This window comes from Cupressus sempervirens, chromosome 9 (genome assembly GCF_028749045.1).
Source record: "Cupressus sempervirens isolate cs-2001-9-10 chromosome 9, ASM2874904v1, whole genome shotgun sequence".
NCBI classification, from domain to species: Eukaryota; Viridiplantae; Streptophyta; class Pinopsida; order Cupressales; family Cupressaceae; genus Cupressus; species Cupressus sempervirens.
Window position 1 is genome coordinate 401,440,655 of NC_143126.1, and position 26,810 is coordinate 401,467,464.

Genomic DNA, 26,810 nt, shown 5'->3' on the forward strand with positions numbered 1-26,810 from the left:
ACCTTCTACATTTTGTTTGTGGTCGCATTGGCTTGTGCTTTGAAGTCCCTGTCTTTGCTTTGTCGGGTCCTACTTGGTTGCTTCTGCCAATTCTGTTGTTCAAGCTTCCTTGCCTGCCTTTTATGATGCCTACAATGGAATTTGCTGCCACTGAAACTTCTTTATCGTCAACCACACCTCCACAAACTTACAAGCAGAAACCATCAAAGGGTGCTTCCTTTTCTGGTCTTCTTGAGCGAGTGCTAATTGGAAATTGAGAAAAAGCTTCTTAGAAAAACTATTTCCACCCTATCTAAAAAACTCATAGACTTTACCTCTGACCACAATGTTTTGAAGAAACACCTAGACACTAACCTTCTACTGGTATCCAATGTTTCTTCGTAACTTTCCTTAGCCATTGCAAAAAACACAAAGATTAAACAACAGTTGGTCTCCAACCTTGAACAAGTTGCAAAGATTAAGGATAACAAAAATAATCAAAATGAACTAGACAACAAACCAAATTTCTTGAAGTAAAAAATCGAAACTAAGTTTAACTCCTAGACCATTGTTCGTAATAGCAGAAAACACCTCTTTTCGGCGTGGAAGCACTTGTTCAAGCCACATTGGTTGAGCACACCAAAAGAGTGTGCAAACTAAATTTGAAAGTTCTTGGTCTCCCTCCCTCAAACCCTATGATCATCTTGGGATTTCAGACATCACCTTAGATAGGGCTTGGTTTAGCTACGACAACACACTTTTCCTCTGGTTCTTGTCCTCTATGGATCACCTTCAAGTTCCCAGAGCTAGGAGGAAGCTATTCCCTCTCCCTACAAAGATCTTTCTCAATGAAGATCTCACCAAATCACAAGAGACCGAACTTAAATAGTCCAGGGAGCTTGTGGTATGAGCAAGATACAATGGAAAATGGGTAGTTATCAGGGACCTGAAGACGGTGACTAGAGACTCTTTCACTTTGGGTTGGAGTAACCAGGCAGCAACTATTGCTAAATGACAGCCACTAGTGCAATTGGGCATGAGGGAACACAATGGTGGTTCCTTGCATGTTAATTATTGGAACAGTAATGGAACGTTTTGGTCCTTGCAGGGGTTACTTCACCATGCTACTGGTTCAGTTGATCTTTTTTGTGACTAAGATGTATGAGAGCCCTACTCATCCACTTCCTGGTGTCTCTAGGTTTCACTGGTTATTAGTTTACATGGATGAGATTCAGTGCTTGGGTGGGGTTGGAGGTTTTAGTGGGGTTTCTTGCCTTATCAGTAGCCAGCTCTAGAATGTGACATTTGTTGTCTACTCCAACAACTTTGCCAAATTGATGTGGGTTTGCGTTTACCAAATGACTTCTCGCAATAGGGATATCTACATTGTCATTTGTTACTTTCCACCAACGTCCTCTTTCTATGTCATTCATAACGGGTCGAATGGAGACCCCTTCACAAACTTTGGTGATAGCATTTCTCAATTCTCTATTGTTGCGGACTTCAATGTACGGACTAGAGACCTGCAGACCCCCCTCTATAACTAAGTGGCAAATTCGATGTGCACTTCTAAGTCAAACTTGTCACCTTTGGGCCTCCAGAGATCCTCCGATGATTGTTGGGTCCTGATACAAAGTACGACCAAGACCTCCAGTTGTGTGAGTCCTCAACTTTGGTGATTCTTAACGGTCTTCCTTGCTTTCCGAGTTCCATCTTGTTTACTTATTGGTCTCATTATGGGAGTGCAAATAAGGCTGACTATTTCATCTCCTCTTCCTCTCTCATTACCCTTGTTATTCATTTTACAATCATCCCCTTCCCCTCGCTGACCATGCCCTCCTCAACCTTACTATTCGGGCCTACCCCCCTACCCTCCCCTCCCCTCACCCCCATTTCGCCCCCTCACTTCTCTAACCCCTCCCCTCTGCATCTCCCTTTTCTCTAACAAAGGCAACTAGGACCTCTTCATCCAACATCTCAGGCAACTCCTTCCCAGACCCTAAATGCACCTCTACCATGTATGACCGCCTTTTTGCTTCCATTTGGAAGGTCGCCCTCCTCTCTTCCCTCACCACTCAACCACAATGATCCCTCACCCGAAGCATAGTAACACCTACCCTATGAACCAGTGATACAATGATGATTGTAAGTCCTTCCACCACTACTTGTGCGCAGCTTCTATCCTCCATGTGACCTTTCCACAATTTAAGCTCTCCTACTACCAATTCTTTCGCTTCACAAAGTGCACCTTCATCATGCATTCATTGCCCCAAAGCCTTTTGGCCGACCTTTTTCACCTGCCACTCCCCCCTCTCTCCCACCTTAGTTCACAACTCCTTGGTCTCCCATACCTCCATGATATCCTTGGCCAACCCTCCATCAATCTCACCCCTTCCCCCCACTACCATATTTTCACTTACACCAAAAGCAACAAGACATTTAAATCCATGAACAGTAGTAGGGTCACGAATGAAGAAGGGTACTAGGCGGAACTCCTCAAACTTGGCATTATGGCTTTGGGTCCCTTTCTCACTGATCTCTTCAATAGAGTTGTATGCAAGGGGTTCCCATCCTCTTGGTCACAACATATCATCCATCCAATTCATAAGGCTAGACCAGCTTTAGATCCCAACAATTAAAGGACTATTATGGTTGGGCACACTTCCTCAAACTTGTTTGCTTCAATCTTGCATAACATCCTTTTCTATGAGCAACGACATCTTTAGGCTAGAGGTCAGGCAGGCTTTCGACAAGATTATCAAACCATTGAGCAAATCTAGACTTGGGGCAATGGGTTAGCACACTTCCACCAATGTCCCCAAAAAGGGTTGGGTGTGCCAAGGCCTCTCAAGTGCATGTACAACATTTGTTCCATCATGGCTATGAAAGCTGCATTTATGTTCCTAAAGCTATCTATTGTGTTTGAGAGTCTAGTCCAAGCAAAGGAACCTTGTCATATGTGCTTCTGTGGCACATGATGCATAACTCTTTTTGCCAAATTAAACTAGGGTGTGCTCTTCGACATAAGCACAAATAAATCCTATTGAAATCATGTAGTTAAGGATTCATTATGCATGTTGTTTGAGACAAGGGTAGTTAAGGATTCATTATGCATGTTGTTTGAGACAAGGGTTATGTTTATTCCCCCCTCCTTGGGCCCCTCAAAAGCTTATATGCAAATCATGCAAATGTCCAAAATCTTGGTTTCCTTACTAATTTCCTCCTCGTGCCATTTTCGAGAAAATTAATCAAAATTTCATTTTTGTCTGACTTTCTTGAGGGGGTACCCTCCTCTAGTATTGTCACTATAACACGACTCTTAGATTTGTCTCTCCCCCCAGGGCATCTTACATTTTTATTTTTTTTGATACAATGTCAATTCTGATACTGCATCAAAAAGGGGTAAAATGTAGACTCTCAAAATTGTCTTGTAACACTTATATTAATGTATATAATATTTTTCATAACACTATTTAATTATCAAATAGTTAATTATATTTGATATATTCAACTCCCTATTTAATCGAATTTATTTAATTAAATGCTTTCATTTCCCTAATGCATTTGAATATTATCCCCTAATGTATTAAATTCAATTTAATGCATGTTGCTCCAAAAATCCCTTTTTAAATAAATTTTTTTTTTTTTTTTTTCACAAGACTTAATTTTTCTAAACCTGATTTAAACAAATCCTAATTAATTTAATAATAATCTAACCCTAGATCCTACCCTACTAACATCCATTTCTAGCGAATAGGCCTATCCACTAATTAACAGAGGTTAATTAAACTAATTTTCCACTTCCTACAAATATTAGTCCTAATAATTTGCTGAGCAAATTTCCAAAAGTTGACTTTTCAAATCTGTCATATCCCCTACTTTCATCTAATAGAATTTACTAATAAAATAAATAAATTGATTTAATAATAAATTATAATATAATTTATTATTAAATTATCTATAATATTTTTATATATAATAAATAAAGAACAATTCAATAAAAGAGACTATTGCAAATTATAAAATTCAAAGAGACATCATATTTGATATCTATCAACTTATCCCAAATACTAACATCACATAATATATAATATTAATATCCATATCAATATTATGTATTAAAGATATTATGATATTCTCCATACATTAGATTATATAGAGACATAATTAATAGCCATTTAAGAAAGCCCAATGGATTACCAAGGGACCGTTAATATTAATAATAATTAATAACACTCACCATTCAACGGGTTAATAACTTGCATCCTCAGTCCAGTATTGTCTATGGGCCCTTGGTCGATTATTGACTACCTCCCTTGACCGGCATGAGAGATCTCCTTTCTATACATGTTGACGGCACAAAGGGACGTGTCTTTCACCCAGGGAATTATCACTCCAGATATATAAGGAGGAATCGATGGAGGAGACAAGGACCATATTAGGAAGCAAGTATCTGAACCAGTTTACAGAGATCTAGTCAGCAACGAACATAAGGAATAAGTCAGTCAAGGGAATAAGCATCTCATACCGTCATCATCAGTCTTGCCGGGAAGAAGCCAACCACTACATAAGGAGGGAGTTTCAAATATGAGAGGAACAATCAGAACAGGATACTGATGGTTAGAGTCTCAGCCCGAGTTTGGTAACGAGCATCCACATGCAGGCAAGACATCTGGAAAGGAACAATAAGCTCCTGACCACCCAGCCAAGCAGACAGGGATCAATACCATCCGATCATCCAACACACACGGCGTGAATACAAGCTTATATCATCGAACATATCATAAGAAAGGAAAAAAGTTATACATCATCCTGTGGAGACTTTACGGTAACAATTGGATAAGAATATCAAGAAATTATAAGCAGCAAGACAAATCTGGACAGATTGAATGCTTCTAGTATTCATGCCCAGTTGCAGTACACAGCAATCTATCCTATTATGGGACACATCATATACAGCCATGAGAATCAGTGAAGAAAGCTTTGAACAGTTTTTAAAGAGACTAGGAGTCTTAGTCAACGATGGGATAACTAACCATACAAAGGCAATACGAATATAATATTTATAAGCAATGAGGAGTTTGTAAGAAGGAATTGTTTGTTAGAAATTAAATATATTACAAACTTCCCATGAATGATAGGTATTCAGCAGGTATTCAGGGGAATTATCGATTCTTTCAAGTGACTTATAGTCAATTGCAAAAAGTGCCATAGAATTACACTGCCGCCAGTAACTAGTTTCGTTTGAAGCTTATGTGGCATTTCCTTGAAGTATGAATCTGAATATATGTACCAGACAAACAATCAAACTAAACCAATTTATGTTTATTGACATAGATAGGCCGACAAGAATGCCCACATAAGAATCAAGTCAATAATCAAGCTATGATTGTGCAAATAGATTCCAAGTCATAAATATTTCACATACTGTAGTGTATAGCAGGGTATTATCTATCACATTAGTTGATGGGAGAAAAGTGAGGAAAATTAGGACAGGAATCAGCATCTTAATGTGCAGCAAAGGTAGGAATTCCGAAAGAAGATTATAAATATTAAATAGTAATACAGTGGCCAGCATAGAGTGGGAATAAAAATCAGAAGGGATCAGACCGTTCATATAGACTCTGGCAGAAGTGGAAGATATCATGTGGCATTGAGATTCACAAGGAAGTAAGAATCCAATTATTACTGAAAGATGCTTAAGAATCCAATTATTAGTGGCATTGAGATTCACAAGGAAGTAAGAATCCAATTATTACTGAAAGATGCTAAAGAATTCAGGAAGGATCGATATATTCTGGGTCAATGACTGGTCAAGGCAGAACAGACTTGTTGGACTAGGATGCCTACATTCTGTAATTAATATAGACAACACTTTATCAATACATATATATATGCACAAAGGCCACATATTGGAAGTGTCGAAGAGGAAAACTACATCCTAGGAAAGGAGAAGAGTTAAATCTATATACAAAATAATAAGTATTACAAGTGTGATCAATCCTACAAACAGAGTGACTGCATCATAAAATTTACATCAAGTATATTGATAAGGATAATTATCCTCTAGTAATCTAATAAACATATTTATTATCTCTATCAATACCTTGTAAATTCCAAAAGCAATATGAAATATCATAGTAACAGAGGAGTGAAGGTGATTATTCTGAATTTCCAAGTCTATTTAGAATAGGGACATTAAAAAATCACACCTTATTTCCCCCAAACAAGGAGCTTTTACACTTCTTATGACATCTGTTACACTTTCTAAAAGTGTTAATTAGCCTTTTCCTCTCACATGCCTCTTACACACTTATATGTGTACTTAAAGTACACATTGACTCGTCACATCCCAAGTTGCTCAAACATCTGTGAGCAAATCTTGGATTTTGCATCGCTTATGTGTTTCCTTTGTGGCACCTATGTGGATGTCACATAGATGTCACCTCTTCAAGGCCCTCCAAAATCCTATAATTTATAAATAGAGCCTTTGTCTCAAGATATTTTCATCTCTCATTTTGCATTAGAATTATTATGCTACTATTTTTCTGGAGCATTTAGTTGTTTGCATGCTAAATTTGTTTAGTAGATGCGTTTATAGTTCTTAGAATTGTAGTTGTGTTCATTCATCTAGGTTTAGTTGAATTTAATACTTGTTAGATCTTGCATTTACTTTCATATTTACTCTCAATTTTAGTTGCATCCAGTTTCATCATTTGCATTGAATGTGGCAAGAGTAGTTGATTCCATAACTACCTCTTGGAACATTCAATAATTGATGTTCAAGAGTTTAAACATTAGTATCATTCTCTTTCCATTTCAATATCATATTAATCTATCTTACATTGTAGGTACACTTGTGTTGGGAGAGCACACCCACAATCCTCATCCATGAGCGAACCAACAAGGCTTGGGTGTACTTGTTGAGCTACTCCTAACTTGTGAAGAAGTCTTAGTCGAGTTTCAAGCTTTTATTTGCTATGTTTGGCTTAGTGATTTTGATCTCATGCATGTATCTTTGTTTAACTAACCTCTTCATTGTTTGAGCTTGATCCCAACAGGTAGGATTTTATCACATACACATGGGAATGTAGCAACTAGATTATAATGGATTCAACTTAAGGCGGTATTATGAAGGATATTTTGTCAGTCAACCATTGCAGGTTCAAGACTCACAATAAGAATAAATAGATATTGAGGGAAGACATTGATTTGGCAAGCAACAAGGTCCGAGTAACCCCAAACAATCTATCTTTGTGACCTGATAAAGACATCTTTGAGATCATAGTGAGAAAAGGCATTGATTTGGCAAGCAGCACAGTCCAAGTAACCCCAAATAATCTATCTTTTTCACCTGATAAAAATATATTTGACAGCATAGTAGACAGCTGAATGAGTACATGATGAGTACAATGCAATCAGTTTCATTGCAGAAAAAGAAGAAGCTCATTTCAAAACTTGCACCTCTATATTGACAGATGCCCTTGTTCTTTCAACAAAAGGTCTTTGGTTGACAGTGGAATAAAAGGCTCTTAGAGACAGATTCTTGGCAATTTTTCTTCATCCCTTGGTGTTACATCCCAAATAATGGATGTTGTTGATCTTCTCAAGTGTATTTTCAGGAGCACTTTGTTGCCCGGCAAAATAGATAGTTAGGCAATTACCAGTGCGGACACAGTTGTGTCGTTTCATTGGCACCATATCGGACATTATAAATGTCATGAACACTTATGTATTTTGGCATCATTGTCATTGTATGAAACATCATTGTTGTGTACGGAAAGCATTTGATAAATGAATAGTATTTTCCATTGATTATATGTTTCTTTCCTGTTCACCTACGGGCTAAACATTTGGCACCATTGCCAGTTCGAATCTAGAGTAGTATGGAAGGACAAAGATAAATGGGAATAATAGTACAAAACAACCGAAAGATGAATGAGGAAGACGAAACAGAAATTCTGGAAGGAAAGCACGAGGTAGCGCAAAACTTTCACATCCTGTACTGCATAGGCCTTGAAACCTTCTTAAGGAGAGAAGCCGCGAAGAACGAGGTTATGCCAAACAATGTGTGGGATGCTATGCACACAAGCCCAAACACGAACAAATTTTTAGACCAACTCCCCCGTCTGATCGCACAAGCCTACGTGGCACAGAAAAGACGCAAGAAGGAAGTAGAACACGAGGAACGCCGTCAAGATACCCTCAAGAATTTCTATAAGGAGAGAGATGCATGGCGTCGCAAAACGAAACCATGAGCTTTTGAGCCGTGGAACCAAGAGCACTTGAGTCTATAATTGTCGCTTGAGTCAACACATGATGTATACAGATTAAATAAATAAAAATAGTGTTCTGTTTTGTTTTGTTTTATAATGGTATATGTCAAATGCCCAATCTTTTAAACAAAAATAGGAACTTGAGGGAGGATGTTGACGAATTACAATCTGTGTGGGGGGATTTAATCCAAGCCGAGCAAAGGCGGCGGCTAAGACAACTTGTCGAAGATCAGATTGGGGGGCACTCGAAGAAATCACCAAGGGTGATTGAAGGCAACTGCATGGAAGGCGTCAGAACTGCCAAGGGGTGCCACAGTTCACCGGAACGACAAGTACGAAGCAACGAGGAGTTGCTAGAGGAAACACGGGACAGATTAACAGTGTTGGAGGAGACAAGAGAAGAGTTTCTACACTCATTGTGTACACCACTACAAGAGGAGCCTGTAAAGAAGTAGGGAGGGAAGCGAGGCCAACAGAAGACACCAAAACACAAGAAAGTGTCGGAGGGACACTGTACGGTGATCAGAGTAACCCACCGAGACCAACTTCTAATAATTCTGGGACACAACCAAATGGGCAGAAAAGGACGAGGAAAACAATTTCTCAAAAGCAAAAACTCCCAAAGTTCACAGGCAACAAGAAGGAAGACCCCGTACGGCATTGTTGTACATGCGAAATGATATGGACCACCAACTCGATCACAGATGCGGATGAATGGTTGAACTAGTTTCCAGCTAGCCTATGGGGAGTGTCGTTAGATTGGTTCTCTGACATGCACAAGGCCAAAATCTCCACTTGGGACAATCTAAAGAAAGAATTCCAAGCAAAATTATGACTGCTACGAGACGACAATGAGATTGTCGCTAAGATCTATAACTGTAAATAGGGGAAGGACACCATGCAGCCCTACAATCAAAGGCTCAAGGATCTTCTTAGCCAGATGGGTACTCAACCCGCGGATGAACTAAAGAAACGTTGGTTTGTAGAAGGCCTCTGCAACGCATTGAGAAGGAAAATGAAGATAGTTCCGCCCACATCATACACAGATGCCTACAACCGTGCCCTAAATCTAGAGAGTGAGCAAAAAAGAAAAGAAAAAGAAGAAGAAGAGAAGTAATTCCTCATCCTCCTCCGAGAGTGATGAATCCTCTAATGAGGGAAGCAGTGCAGACAGTGAGGAGGAGCCTAGCAAGAAAGTACAAGCCCTCCAAAAGGACTTGGAGCGAATGAGGAAGGAATTCAAATCCATGAAGGGAACTAGCTGCATGGAGGAAGGAGAAATTTGGTGTACGGAGTGCAAAGAGAAAGGTCATTCAAAGGGAGCGTGCCCTAAAAAGGCAATGTGTGATATCTGTTAGGTCTTGCATCATTCTATAAAGGAGTGTCCGTTCAACATGAAGACCAGAAGCCAACAGATACTATTCACACAGGAACAACGATCCACTTCTGGCACTAACAATGACACCCAGGGCAACAACAATGCCACATTTGGTGGCTACCGAAACAACTACCAAGGAGGACAGGCAGGAATGACAACAAGAATCGGATACAATATGATTCCAAGGGAAGGCCCATAATTCAATGTCGAGCATGTTACCAATGGGGCCACTTCGCCAAAGAGTGTGCGAAGAATGACACTCCTCAAAAATTATGTCGATGGTGTGGTCCAAGGGACCACGAAGACGCCAATTGCCCAAAACAAGTAAACCTCATTAACATTGACAAGGAAAAAGTTCTGGTTGTCACCCGCAACCAAGCTAAGCAAGCCACATATCCTGACCCCTGCACAGAGATGCAAAGATTGTGGGAGGCATGGGAAGACGTAGAAAAGGCAATGAAGGCTACGAATAAATAAGAAGTGCTCACACAACATAAAGCCTTCAGAATAAATAAGAAGTGCTCACAACTTTATAAAATTGATTGTCATTCATCTAAGTGAGATGAGCTTTGTCATTTAACTATAAAAAAAAGTTATCAGCAAAGAGATGAAGGTTTAGAATATTTCGTTCAAATTTAGTGCAAAAATTCATCAAATTCTTCATACACGTAGCAGTCAAAGTCATTTGTGAACAAATCATTGTAAATGAACATTCCTTCTTTCTTTAGTAAATCAATTGAAGACTTGTTTCCATTTATCTTATGTCAAATTGTCTCCACGACTCAATTGGTTGATTCAAGAAGATCTGTATATCTTATAGGTACACATTTGTTGTGGTTATATTGCATTTCAATTAGTTTGCAACTATATGTTGTTTGTAAAACCCTTTTGAATGCATTACATGGGAAAAGCATTTATGAATAATAAATTAATAAGAATAATTTACATTGTCATAAGTGGAAAGCTTGACCTTTGAAAGACAAAGCCTAGAACATCAAGCTTTTCTGAAACTGTCAGAAGCATGTGACATCACATTGATATGTTTGCTTTCTGAATCTACTGCATAGGATGAAAGGCACCCGTTACAATCATCTAATCATACATACATCTTATGTATAAAAAATCCTTTGAACACAAATAATTTTTTCTATTCGTCTATGATTTGCTTAAGGATATGTGGAAGCTGTTTCTAAAGACTTCATTTAAAATACCCCTGTTCATACAGACATGGATGCTTAACATTCTGCTTATGTCAAGATCTATCCATATGCTGCAGTGGACTATCACACAGAGGACTAGTGAAAAACAATTTGGGTCTAGCTTGTGTCATCAAAGGTCTAGCTCACTTGTACACACTCTCGGAAATAATGAGAAATATTTATTAATCTTAGATGATAGTTTCTTCTGAAATGGTTCTCAATACTCAAATCTGTTACTAGAATAAAATTTATTGATCATATTTGCATACAGCATAAGATCTTATTCTAACACCTTCCCAAGCCTTGCAGAGCTCAAAGAGTAGGAGAAAGGGCATCCTTGAAATAACCCCATAAGGTCATGAGGAGCCCACCAAGGGCAATTGGTTTTTGAAAAATAATAATAACAATAAAAACAAACCTATGCAGTTCTGAGAGAGCCAACCTGATTAATGAGAACAAAACAATTTATATAGGACTTTGTTGTATAAAGGGCTAATGTAGAACAGATTTAAACTAAATATATGTTAATTGCCCAAAACCATAGGGCAGAAATGAAATAAATATTGAGGAGGCCGACCTCACTTGAATGGTTGCCACACTTGATATAGTCACACCTCTTGGGCTTTTAAAATGGTATAAGTAGAAATGGAAGTGGGGTATCATGTAAAAGACATGGAACAGCAGACCCTAAATTTAGAGCAAAAAGCCAGGAATACTAACGGCTGTAAAGATATTGGATTTATGCAGAAACCTGTTAATGATCTGTCATGACCCCGCTTTGATGTATCTTCATTGCTTGTAAAAGGAAGCAAAATACTAACATATTAATGTACAGCAATAATCAGAAAATGGCCTTACTAATAAGACTACCCATTTTCTAACTTAATCAATTTTCTATCTTATTTGATTTTCTACACATTAGGGTCTCTTTCCTAGTCAGCACTGAGAGATATAGGAGTACTTAACAAGATGGATTCTCAAATGCTACATGAAGTGAAAAGGCATGGGAATCAAATTGGCAAGAGGCAGCAATCCAAATCAGCATGATAGCAAACGGAATTACAGAGAATTGTGCTTATAAAGATAAGTATTACTTGTAGCCCTTGCTGAGAGGCAATCACAATAACAACCATTAATTGTAGTGCCTCTCCCATTTGATTTTTGTAAGTCATCCTGATGGATGCAACCTTGATGCTCTTGCTTTGTGAGTGATCATGTTGGGACCCATGAGTGGTCTACAGACTCTACACCCTTGGGGTGATTGGATTTATATTACTATTACAGGAAGTTGATTATGCTTTATGCCTGATTTATGAGATTATGATGTATTTGACGGTTTCATTGACGTTTGTTCCAATGGTTACCTGGAGTTATATGGATAAGTTACCATATTCGCTCATGGCAGGGGAAATTTGAAAGTCGGTTCTGCCTAAAGTCTGGCGTGGTGTGAATTCGTGGTAAATTTGTAGCAGAAGTGAGGAATTTGTTGCAAAGTTTGTTAGCGGAACCCTAGTCGAATTTGCATCAACTTTGGAAGAATTTTGTTTATGGTCAACGCGCCCAGGAAGACTTTCCTACCATGTCAACAAATTTTCTTTGACTTTGACTGGACATTAACGTTTTAAAAGTTTAGTTTTTATTTTTATTTGTCGTGTCAGCCCTAAAACGACAGACATAACACAACAAAACAAAATAACCACGAGAAAAGCGACTAAAGCATTGGCAACACGAGAGAGTTGGAACATTTACGCACGTGCGAGAGAGTTGGATCCTCATTCTCTGCAAATTTACTTGTGTGTGGAACATTCGTGTAGGAGAATATCTCAACTTGTTTAACTATTTGCCTAAATTGAAACAAGAAACTCAAGCCCGACATGGTAGAAGAAATGGGCAGCAAGAGTATACTCTCTTAAGGTATTATTTTAGTTGTTTCTTACAAATACTTTAGCAACTCATAAATTTGATTAAACTATAGCTAAATATCAGCATAAGTATTGAAGAACTTGATATCACTATAACATTTTAAATACAAAACATTTATCCTTGGGCAAATTCTCTGGTCTGAAACACTTACAAATCACGTTATCATAAAATAAGCAGCACCAAAAGTTTATTAAATCTCCAACATAAACATGAACTATAACCACATAGATCAAAATTATGGGATCATCATCTATTCTATAAATATTATACATTTAATTCTAGATCATCATCTATATTATGATGCATGATCATTGATGATCTATTCTAAATAGTTAATTTGATTCAAGCTTTCTATGATTTCATTTTTCATTTTTGTTTTGACTTTTGTTTGTTTATAACTTCTTTGTAGATTCAAAAAATGGCTGCAAGTGCTTCTACTACTGGAAACTCCTGATTCAAAATAGATTGGTACTCTCCACTATGGAAATTTGTGGAAATGGTTCAACCAATGCCAAGTGGACGAGGTTATCTATGGATTTGCAGCCATTGCAAAGAGGAATTTAGTAGCTCTTATAGTAGAGTGAAAGCACATTTGTGCTTTATTCCTCAAAAAGGCATTAAATTTTGTAGAAGGAAGCCAAAAGTTGATGGAGTGGCACCTAAAAGCTTCCTTCCAAACCACATTGTGAACAAATACATTCAAGAACAAAAGCAAGCAAATGAAGCTGCTAGGAGGAAAAATTCTTCTCATTCATTGCGAAGTGGTAGACCTTCAAAGAAAGGAAAAATATCATCTATGTCATCAACATCCACTACCAATGAACCACTAGTAGAGGGCCATCCATTCTTGCATTCCCCTCAAGAACAGATTGTAAGTAAGAGACCAATGGGAGCCTTGGAAACATCATTTCAAAATGAAGCTAGAGACATTGCTGATCAAGCCATTGCTAGATGCACCTGTACAAATGGATTGTCATTTAATGTCGTTCGCTCACTGTATTGGCAATACATGGTGAGAGTTGTTAATGAGGTTCCAAAGGGGTTCAAGGGCCCTAGTTATGAGAAGATACACACCACTTTATTGGATGAGGAGGCATTGCGTCTAGAGGCTTCCATGCTGCCCATCAAGGATTCATGGACCAAAACAAGAGTGACAATTGTATCAGATGGATGGAAAGATGCAAGGAACCGTCCTTTGGTAAATGCTTTTGCAATGTCTACAAGAGGTGCAATGTTTCTAAAAGCTGTGGATTGTGAAGGAGAGATAGAGGATGGTCCTTTCATTGCAAACATTCTCATCCAAGCTATTGAGCAAGTTGGCCCTCAGGATGTTGTTCAATTTGTAAACGACAATGCAAAGAATTGTAGGGCTGTCGGCTTATTGGTTAAGGAGCGGTATGAACACATTTTTTGGACACCTTGTGTTGTGCATTCACTCAACCCAATGCTGCAAAAAATTGGCACTTAGGTTGAGTGGATAAAAAAAATGTATGAAGAGGCACAAGAAATCCAAATGTTTGTCACAAACCACCATATGACGCAAGCCATACTCAGACAATTCTCGAAATTGGAGCTCTTGAAGGTAAGTTCAATTGTTTAAAATTTGAACATGTTTTAGAAATTTAGTAACTTTAGTAAACTTTCTATGTTTTCAATTTTTTATTCTATTATTTTTTTTATTTTAAAATAGGTTGTTGAAACCCACTTTGCCTCCAACACTATTGTTTTGAGATGCCTTGTCAAGGTTAAAGAGGCATTCTCTAGTATGGTAACCAGTGCTAATTGGAGTGTATGGAGGCAATCTAATAGTGCCAAGGCAGCTGCCATAAGGGGATTCATACTAGATGAATCTTGGTGCGATCATGTTGAGCACCTTCTAAAGATCATCGAGCCTATATTGAGCATGATTTGATACACTAACATAGATAGGCCTTGCTTGGGTGAGGTATATGATGGCATTGACTCCATGATTGAGGACATTAGAAATATCTTAAATGAAAAAGAGCAAGATCCTGATGAAATGTTCTTCAAGGAGCTCTAGGTAATCATGGTAGAGAGATGGAACAAAATGACTATCCCTTTGCATTGAGCCCCAAGTTCTATAGCCAATCAGTCCTCAAGGGGAGTACCACCAGAGTTGCCCCATATGAAGATCCTGAAGTTTCTCAAGGGTACAAGGCAACCCTTCGAACACTCTTTCCTGAGCACCTACGACCTGCAGTGAGATCTAAATTTATGAGCTTCGCAAGCACAGATGATTGTGGTCTTGACACTCTTGAAGACAAGAACAATGTTGATGCTCATAAATGTTGGTACTTCTGTTGGTTCCCAAAACTGTAAATTGGAATCCTACGAGCCTTGCCTACTCAATGCTAGGATATCCAACCAGTTAAGGCCAACTTGATGGAACTGAACAATGCGGTCCGAGCTCCCTGCACTTCTGGCTCTGCAAAACCAAAAAGATTGTGATGCAGAGCCACACCTTGGAAAGCTCAGGAGGAATAATCACTCAACTGAGTTACTTCAAGGGGCACGTACATCACCCAAGATCGAACTGCCGCCAAACTCAATAGTCGATTATCTATATCCTTTCTAATCATTTGATTGCATGAATTGATAGATACAGGATTTAACACTAGACATTCATAAAAAATGGTTCTTCAAGAAACGCCATGTTGACACCAGGATATATATAAAAATTTGAATCTTCATATTCTCTGCTGCAAAACACAGAAGAACACCACAAGAAAACTGAAATTTGTTTCCAATGAAAATCCGTACCAACCCTCAAACCACTGAAACTTGCACAATAAAACCAAAACGCATTCTTTTCTCTCCAAAGTCAAATCTTCCAAAACTGAAAAAACACACTAAAACTGCAACTTTCTATCTTACTCAAATTCGAATGTTTTCTTACATAGCCGACTGGCTTATTTAAAACTGACTCTCCTTTTCTAATAAAAGGATGAGAAACGTTATTGTCTAAGATATTATGTTATATTGTGCCTTATATGATGTTGGGTATTCAGTTGTTATTTCCATTATTAAATGCTTAGAATAATTGGGAAATGAGTTATCCATATTGGATTCATGGGTTATTGTGCTACAGATATTTATCTTGTTCTACCCCAAGAAAAGGATAAGAATCCGAAAACCGCCTACTACCTATTATTGGAATCTGACAATCATGCAGTAGGCCACATGTTTTTCTTTTTCCATCCTCTATCCAAGAAAAGGATAAGAATTTGAAACTGCCTACTACCTATTATTGGAATCTGACAATCATTAAAACTATTCTAATTTAAAGAATCTACACCCGGTCCTAGGTGGCTATATCTGGAGAGCTCATCGAACTGCTACTCTAGGTATGCCACCACATGTAGGACGTTTATTGAAAACATTAAATTTAAAATACACAAAACATAAACCTTTCTTATTCTATTTCCCGCTCTGCTACTGGAGCATACTCCCCTGTAGAAAGAATCTCAAGTCCGCTTGAGATGAGATCGTGAACTGATGAACCATGTTTGCTAATTTGTTGCTCATCCATCCAAATAGCCTCTGTCACTGGTTTGTTCTTCCATTTGACTAGATACTGAGTGTATTGTCGTCTGCGTGTTTTCTTTATTTTTGTATCTAGGATTTTCTCCAACTGAGGTGGTGCTGGTTTAGGTAGTTGTTGCAGATCTTCTGTTACTGAATCTTCATGTACGGCTTGTGTTTCAAAACCTCTGTATTGTGTGAGATCACAAACATTGAATATGGGTGAAATACCAATGTCTATGGGTAACTGAATTTTGTAAGCATTATGTCCATATTTTTCCAGAATTTGACAAGGACCAACCTTCTTAGGTAGTAACTTTGTATTCTTCCTTTGAGGTAACCTCTCTTTCTTCAGATACGCCCATACTAAATCACCAACTTCGAATTGTACTTCTCTTCTTTTCTGATCAGCAACTTCTTTGTACTTTTGATTTGAATTTTGTAGCTGCAACTTGACTTGATCTTGGACCTCTTTAATAGCTTCAGCAAATTCTTCAGCATGTGAACTACTTGGAAAAGTATTTGGAAGTTCCCTCAGCTCGAGAATTCCTCTTGGATGTGTACCATACACAATCTGAAATGGAGATTTCCCTGTGCTTCTGTTCACTGTATCATTGTATGAGAATTCAGCTTGAGCAAGTATGGAATCCCACTTTTCTCCATGTTGTTTTGTAAGGCATCTCAATAGATTTCCCAAAGATCTATTGACAACTTCTGTTTGGCCATCGGTCTGTGGATGATATGCAGATGAAAATGATAAATTTGTGCCCAGTTTCTTCCAATGAGTCCTCCAAAAATGACCCACAAATCTGCCATCTCTGTCTGAAACAATATTTAGCGGTAATCCATGAATTCGCACGATCTCCTTGAAAAATAAATCTGCAATGTATGATGCATCTTTGGTGGATTTACATGGTAAGAAATGTGACATTTCACTGAATCTATCCACAACAACAAAAATGCTATCATACCCCTTCTGAGTTCTTGGTAATCCCATGACAAAATCCATACTAATACTTTCCCATGGTCGTGAAGGAATAGGTAAGGGCTGATACAATCCTGTATTGGTACTTTTACCTTTACCTTTCTGACAAATGGTGCATTCTTCCACAAACTTCCGCACATCCTTTTGTAACTTTGGCCAAAAATAGTGTCTACGAACCAGCTCTAAAGTCTTATCCAATCCAAAATGACCAGATAATGCCCCACTATGTTTCTCCTGTATGATATTATCTCTCATTGAACACTTTGGGATGCAAAGTTGTCCTCCCTTGAATAATAATCCTTCTTGAACCAGAAAATCAGAATATTCCCTATTGTACCTTTCATCCAGATTAATACATGCCTGATAAATGTCTTTGAAATCAGCATCATCAACATACATACCTTTCAGATTTGAAATACCTGTAGTTTCCAACTGAATTTGTGACATAGTCAAAGTTCTCCTGCTTAATGCATCAACAACCTTATTTGTTACTCCCTTCTTGTGCTTGATAGAAAATGTGAATGCTTGTAATGTCTCCACCCATTTCTGCTTAATGCATCAGCAACCTTATTTGTTACTCCCTTCTTGTGCTTGATAGAAAATGTGAATGCTTGTAATGTCTCCACCCATTTCATGTGCCTATGATTCAATTTCTCTTGACTGTTTATGAAACTAAGTGCCTGGTTATCTGTGTATACAATGAATTCCTTGGGTAGCAAATAGTGCCTCCATTTCTTCAGGGATTGAACAAGTGCATACATTTCCAAATCGTATGATGAATATCTCTGTTTGGCTTCATTGAGCTTCTCGCTGAAAAAGGCTACTGGTCTGTCCTCTTGACTAAGAACACCTCCTATGGCTATGTTGCTTGCATCACATTCTATCTGAAAGACTTTATTGAAATCAGGAAATGCCAGGACTGGTTGTCGGGCCACTTTTTGCTTAAGACGTTCAAAGGCTTTATTGGCTTCTTCTGTCCAAACAAATTTACACTTTTGGCCTCCTTTTATGGTGTTCAAAATAGGTGCACAAATCAAGCTGAAATTTCTGATAAACTTTCTGTAGAAAGTGGCTTGCATCACATTCTATCTGAAAGACTTTATTGAAATCAGGAAATGCCAGGACTGGTTGTCGGGCCACTTTTTGCTTAAGACGTTCAAAGGCTTTATTGGCTTCTTCTGTCCAAACAAATTTACACTTTTGGCCTCCTTTTATGGTGTTCAAAATAGGTGCACAAATCAAGCTGAAATTTCTGATAAACTTTCTGTAGAAAGTGGCTAAACCATGAAAACTTCTAACTGCTGCAATAGTTCTGGGAGTTGGCCAAGAAAGAATTGCACTTACCTTATCTTGATCCATCTTGAGTGTTCCCTTTGAGATCACAAAGCCAAGGTATGTCAGTTCCTCTCGCATAAAACTACATTTCTCCATATTGATCATTAACTTTTCCTCTTGTAACCTTCTCAACACCAAATCTATGTGTTTCAGATGCTCCTCTTTTATTTCGCTGAAAACCAAAATGTCATCTAGATATACGATCACAAACTTCCCTGTAAAATCCTTCAAAACTTCATTCATAAGCCTCATAAACGTACTAGGAGCGTTAGACAATCCAAATGGCATTACCTTCCATTCATACAATCCCTCATTTGTCTTAAATGTTGTTTTCCATTCATCTCCTGGCCTAATTCTTATTTGATGATACCCGCTTTTCAAATCAATCTTTGAAAAATATCTTGCTTTCCCTAAACAATCCAGTAAATCTTCTATTCTAGGCATTGGAAATCTGTACCTTATAGTGATCTTGTTCAGTGCTCTTGAATCTATGCATAATCTCCATGTTCCTTCTTTCTTTGGTGCTAGGACTGCAAGTACTGCGCATGGGCTTAGACTTTTACCAATCAAACCAGTCTCGAGCAATTCACCAATTTGTCTTGCCATTTCTTCATTTTGTTGTGGTGTTAGTTTATATGCCGCCTTGTTGGGTAATGTTGCTCCTGGTATGAGATCAATACAATGACTGATTTCTCGCACTTGTGGGAGACTTTTTGGTATTCCATCAGCTATAATTTCTTTGTACTTGTCCAGAATTGGTTCCACTTCGTCAGGTACCTTTTCCTTGTTCTTTTCTATCACTTCCACCTTCAAGTTTGAAGACTCCAACTCTGAATTTTCTTCCTTAGTCTGATTTTCAGCATCATTCTGCAATTTGTCCTTGAGTACAGGAATCAGTGCAAAGAGTGGGCTCTTCTTTCCTTTCACTTCTTTCAAGAATTTTTTCTTACCCATCACCATAACTTTGGCTTCTACGGCTTTTGCTTCTTCTTGACTTGGCTCAACTAAAGGTATCAGTTCAATGACCTTTCCATTCTATGTAATGGTATATGTATTCTTCACTCCATCATGATGTGCCTTGAGATCATATTGCCAAGGTCTGCCGAAAAGTAAATGGCATGCATCCATGTTAACAATATCAAACAATAATCTGTCCTTATAGGCTCCAATCTGAAATTCCACCCAAGCTTGCTCTTCTACTATAGTATGCTGCCCTTTATTTAACCAAGATATTCTGTAAGGATACGGGTGTTGTATTCTTGGTAGCTTCAACTTTTCCACCATTTCAAGAGACACAAAATTTTCTGTAGAACCAGAGTCCACTAGTACCTTACAAATTTTTCCTCCAGATTTACAGGTAGTTTTGAAAATGGACTTCCTTTGTGGTGGTTCTTCTCTGACAGGCCTTTTCAACAGTGTTCTTCTCATCATAAGTGCTTCCCCTTTTTCCAGATAACCATGATTGTTTGAATCTTCTTGTAAATCTGCTTCTTGTGCCAGATGTATTCTTCTTTCGCCATGAGCACTAGAGCTTGCTTTTTCTGGACATTTGTGTGCCATATGACCTTCCTGATTACAGTTGTAGCATCTTATTGGTCCATTCGTCCTTCCTGGTGATCTTCCTCTGAAATTTGGCCTTCTACCTCTGAAACTTCCTCTAAAATTATCAAACTTATTAACTTCATTATGCATCTCCTGTTGTGGCTGAAAATTTGAACTCCTTCCTGGAAATGTACCTCTTCCTCTGAATGGTTGTCTTCCTTTGCCTCTGTTATTATTTTCTTGTCTCCTTTTGATTTTCTCTTCCACCTTCAAAGCCAGCTGATAGCATTTAGCTACCGTGTTAGGACTTAGCAACTGCAACTCTTCTTGTATGTTCATCCTTAAACCATTTAGGTATCTTGCTACCTTGATACTCTCAGGTTCTGCAAATTTTGACCTCAGACTTAACTTCTGAAACTCTTCTGTATAAGTACAGACATCCATATCCCTTTGTCTGAGATTCTGCCTCTTCTGATGCAACTGTACCTCATAGTCTTCAGGGAGATACGTCTCTCTTATCATTGACACCATCTTCTTCCACGAACAGATCTTCCTCTTATCTTCTTTTACCCTTTCTTCTTGCACGAAATTCCACCATGTAAGGGCTGCTCCTTTCATTCTGGACTTGGCCAATTTAACTTGCTGCAATTCTGAAACTTTCTCTAAAATAGTCGATTATCTATATCCTTTCTAATCATTTGATTGCATGAATTGATAGATACAGGATTCAACACTAGACATTCATAAAAAATGGTTCTTCAAGAAACGCCATGTTGACACCAGGATATATATAAAAATTTGAATCTTCGTATTCTCTACTGCAAAACACAGAAGAACACCACAAGAAAACTGAAATTTGTTTCCAATGAAAATCCGTACCAACCCTCAAACCACTGAAACTTGCACAATAAAACCAAAACGCATTCTTTTCTCTCCAAAGTCGAATCTTCCAAAACTGAAAAAACACACTAAAACTGCAACTTTCTATCTTACTCAAATTCGAATGTTTTCTTACATAGCCGACTGGCTTATTTAAAACTGACTCTCCTTTTCTAATAAAAGGATGAGAAACATTTTTTCGTCTTCTACCCCAAGAAAAGGATAAGAATCCGAAAACCGCCTACTACCTATTATTGGAATCTGACAATCATGCAGTAGGCCACATGTTTTTTTTTTTCCGTCTTCTATCCAAGAAAAGGATAAGAATCTGAAACTGCCTACTACCTATTATTGGAATCTGACAATCATTAAAACTATTCTAATTTAAAGAATCTACACCCGGTCCTAGGTGGCTATATCTGGAGAGCTCATCGAACTGCTACTCTAGGTATGCCACCACATGTAGGACGTTTATTGAAAACATTAAATTTAAAATACACAAAACATAAACCTTTCTTATTCTATTTCCCGCTCTGCTACTACAGCAGATTGTACCTCATCCTAGACAAAACACTTAGATCCAAGATGCTTATGGCAGATTGATTAGAATGTGAATGTCTTGAAAGTTTTCCTAACGACAAGAATTATTGAAAAACTTTAAACTTGAAAATTATGAACTAAGAATAATAAATGTGATAGTGTTCAAAATAAAAAATAATTATAGATTAATGCAACAAATGAGTATATTAATCCTTCAAAGGAAAGAAATGAAATAGTTGCCAGCATATGGATTATGAATCAAGAGTCAAAGACCAGTGCTTAATTAAATGGGCAATCAGAGTCAATATTATAAAGTTCAATATATTTAAACTATAAATAGAATAACAATTCAAACGCGACGGATCAATTATACAAATGCAATTTTAAACTAGTCTAGAATGCACTTTCACTCTTGTGATATGGAGACAAACTAGACATAAATACAGAAATAATTAAATCATTTACAATATTTATGTTTATCAAATTTAAAATGCAATAATGACCTGGTCCACTTATCCGAATATTAAAATATTTATAGAAATTAATAAAACACATTTATAAAAGGACAACTTGATAATAATTTAAAACTATAAACAAATAAATTAAAATAAATATTTCTTACTAATCCAGAAATAAAATTGTACTGGAGACACTCCTTACGGATGATCCATCCAATACAATTCGACTCCAGAATTACACAAGAATTCATTCGATAATCCACCATCCACAAGCTTAGTTTAAAAATATCATTTCTTTACCAATGAAAAAATATAATATATCAAATGAGCACGAATTGAATAAAATGTATTTTTGAAAGTGAATATATTGTATATAATGTGCCTTCATACTTATATATTTTGGAAAGATGTTGGGTGCTTTTTAAACATCACACCCCTTCATAACAAATAACTGACTATAAAACTTTAATATAGTTTTGACTTAACAATTTTATAACTTCATGAACAGTGACATATATGATTTAGATGCGAGAATCCTCTGTCCCAATTTTGCGCATGTCCTCCTTTGTGCATCCTAAGTGACCCATGATATTAAAACCTTCGATGGACTTCATTGTTTTCCATTTTTTTAATAACTACTCCACTCTGTCCAAAATCCCCAATAGTTTTTTCTGAATAGCAATTGTATCACCTGGATTTCATCGCAATACTTCGTGGTCTTGAGTGACGGTATAGCACCCTAGTTTAACTCGATTGATCATCTAGAGTAATCGCTCAACCTTCCACACTCTTGTGAAATACCATGAGTTTGAATAATCGAATCATAGATGATTACTTTGGAAGCACATCTTTGACAGCAAATCCTTTCATTTACTCCAACTTTCTATGCCTCTGCAAATTTGGATGGAACCTTCACTCCTTGTGCTATCCTTTTAACCTGCAAATTTCTACGCACAAGGGTTCTCTTACGTAACTCCTTTCCATGAGCAATTCTCCTGAAGACTACGTGTGCTCCCATGGTTGCAAATAGGAAAATAGATACGGTGGATACTGTGTTTTTTAATTTTTCTTCTTCAATGTATCCTTGCATATCTAAACCTGCATCAATTACAAAGTACTATTAGAGATAAATCAAAACACTTCACCAACAAATTATAGTAGATAATATAGCTCGTGGCCCTCTCTGGACAAAAGAGACTCTAGACGGTACCCAAAAACTATTTAATTCAATTTATCGAACCAGCATGTGGAGGTGGGCATAGGCTTTGTGCTGTAGGTGAGGAAAATGCTCAAATCCTTTCTATATACTATATGCTTTCCAAACTTATTATTGTAACTGAAATCTGATACGGGTCAAATTCTGAAGATTAAGATTATATCCAATCTTGCCTCCAAATTCTTGCTCAATGAACTATCAAATTTCATTACACAACTATATTCATTGTCTGTGGCAGAGATCTTTGTTTTGTCTCTAAGTTGTTTTTGCTGCATGAATTGTCTGACCTGAGGCTCAAACCATTAAAGAGTTCCTCACTTCAATACACATATTGCTTCTTGCCATGTATGTCGCTGTGAATCTTCTGTGTACAGTAGGGAATTGATGGTTTAGAAACCCCCAATATACAGATATAAACTCCAACACATTGCCTCATCCAATCTACCGCACATACTCTACCATAACCTGTTGTTACTGAATATTTATGATGCCTGTGTGATTTACCTCTGCATAGAAAATATAGTTAATATGCTAAGAATGTCTACCCATCACTGTTAACATAATGACAGGACTTCATGCATTAATTGCTGACCATTTTGCATATAATAATCTACGATAAAACTCCATTTCAGAACAGTCTTTTGCAGGAATGGGTTAATTCCAGCATATCTGACTCTATCTCAACCAGTTCTTTGGGAAAGACTCTTCAGCTTAACATATATCAAACACAGTCCTTATAGAAAAAAGTACTATCCTGTTACAGCATCATCCACAAATTGATTGAAAACAAAAGAAATCCTCATTAACTTGGAAAACATTGAGTGATTTTCTGGACCAGATTCTCTTATGCATGTAACATTCTTCATGTTTCACAATTAATGAGTTTGGGTATTAATCTGAAAGTTCACCATGATGAGTCTGATATCAAGCTATTCTGGATAGTGATGAAATGCATGCCTATATGAAACAATTTCCCTTTCCATATTCTTTTGATCATGACTTCAAGTTACTTTGCATGATTTTATTACTGAATGAGCACCGAACAGAGACAGCAAGCCCAGGTATGTCGAATGGACAATATGTGTAATTATCTCTGATGTCAGTAATATTTTGTCATGACTGCATCCTCTATCCAGCAAGTTATGTATGTGAACTTAAATTTCTGAATCCCTTCTTGCTCCAGACTTCATATTTACTCAATCTTCAATAAAAAATGGAGACCCAAATTTTGGGCTCCATCAACTTCCATGGACAAATGTACCAACACTTGCAGCCCATTGCCATCAAAACTTTTATCATAGGTAAGTTCTTTAATCTTAAGATTCTAATCTCTAGTTTCTTGTTGGTAAATATTCAAAACTCTATTTTTTATTTTCTTGTTGGTAAATTTGCAAATCTTGATAGGTTGCTAGTTCATCATCATCTGAGAGGAATTGGAGCACATACTCCATTCACTCAATAAAACATAACTGATTAAACTCCAAGAAGGCAGATAACTTGGTGTTTGTGCATTCAAACTTCAGGCTCAAAACTCACAAAGAGAATACCTACAAAAAAGGGGAGGCAAAACAATGGGATATCGAACCAGAGGCTGCGGAGTTGGAAGTTCACCTTGATGCGCTTGCAATTGAAGATGGTGATCCTAAGATACATAGTGATGATGGAGCTGATCCTGAGGCTATGGCTGAGACTGCTAATGCTAATGGCACTAATTGTGCTTCTAATCAACAACTGCCTATTGATGATGAATTCTTTGATGATTTTTTATGATACATTGATATTTGATCACATATGAGACTATGACTGATAACTGATTACTGATTACTGATTAGTAATGTTGACATTGGTGTTTTAAAGTTTTTGAACTGAAACATTTATATTGTGATCTATTTTGACATTTTGTAATGCCATTCGAACAAAAATTAAAATCGTTAATATATGTGGTGGTGTATTTTGCTAAATTGCTTTATATTAGCATGGTAGTGTATTAACTTATTTGCTGCAACATATATTTACATATACATACATATACATACATACATACATATATATATATATATATATATATATATATATATATATATTCCTTCTACAGACAAACCCGAACCCATCCTAAAAGAATTTTGAGCAAATTTCAAACCCAAATGTCGAACCCACATCCGAACTGAGAACTTAGTTATATGGTATCACGATGTTGTTCCATGAGTAACCCTAAGATGTGAACACTGATTGCACTATGTTATTTGGTCTATTGCAGCTATCTTGGCTCCTGCAGCAGTGCTAGCTCACGTGCCTGACCATGTTGATCAGTGATATTTTGGCCATATTTGTATAATGGTTCTTAATTATGTTCTAAGGTGCATATTACATTTGAGGTTACTAATGTTGCTTCAGGACAATTGTCTAAGATATTATGTTATATTGTGCCTTATATGATGTTGGGTATTCAGTTGTTATTTCCATTATTAAATGCTTAGAATAATTGGGAAATGAGTTATCCATATTGGATTCATGGGTTATTGTGCTACAGATATTTATCTTGTTCTTTCACAAGACTTATGAAATGATGAATAATGATTAGTTAAATGAAATTAATTAGATGCTTCAGTACACGATTATGCTTACTCGTTGCTTCGGCTATTATGTATTGTGCATTTACACTTGATGTTTGTTTATCGCACGGGAACTTATATCCCTAACAGTGGCACATGGAGTTAGTGATTTGGCTGTTCATGTTGACCCAATGTCGTCCCTGTATGGGTGGCATATCTATTTAGATGTTATTATTAACCCTCCGGTAATTGGTAAATCGGATTCATAATGCATTATGTGATTTGACCCATGAGCATGTCTGTGCATTTAGGGTTTCGTAGTTGTCGCATAGAATATTAAATTAAATGCTCATTTAATTGATTTAAGGGACTTTTATTATTTGATTTAATCTAATTTATTTTGTCGACTAATTTGTCGTAGTTGAATTCCAAATACCTGGAATTGATTTATTTAATTTGGAAAAGGGGCCAATTAATCTATTACGTAATTTCATAGTTCCAAAAATCGCCATGAAATCGCCGAAATCGCGATAAGATTCATGGCTCCCGATTTTTTTGGAATCGAAAATCGCTGGTGGCGATTTTTTCGTGTGAATCGCCTGAATCGCCAAAATCGGCGATTCATGGCAAAAATCGCCATCGTGAATCTCCAGAAATCGGCCGCGGCAGCAAGGATAGAAAGTTCAATTTTTTTAAAAAAACACATGTTTTATTTGCTTTCTAAGTTGACTTTCCTCTTTGTTATAACCCTAAAGAGCCTTCTATTTGCTTAGTATGAGTAGAAGAGAGGAAGAGTGAGAGAGAAGAAGAGAAAAGAGAATCCATAGGTTTCCAACCGGCAAGAAGGAAGAGCACCAAAGAGATCAGAAGTCCATTTGGGGAGGCCATAAATTGCATTGGGAGCATTAAGGAGTCAATATCAACACTCCTCAACTCATTTGCAAGAGGTAAGTGTTGGTTTTTTTTTTGCATGTTAGTGTAGTATGCATTTTTTGTTAAATTTTT

General features: G+C 37.2%; 1 protein-coding gene across 9 annotated transcripts in view; it reads right to left on the minus strand.

Moving 5' to 3' along the window:
* Positions 1-26,810, minus strand: part of LOC149538954 (uncharacterized) — a 72,622-nt gene that overhangs the window by 11,608 nt on the left and 34,204 nt on the right. The window lies entirely within an intron of this gene.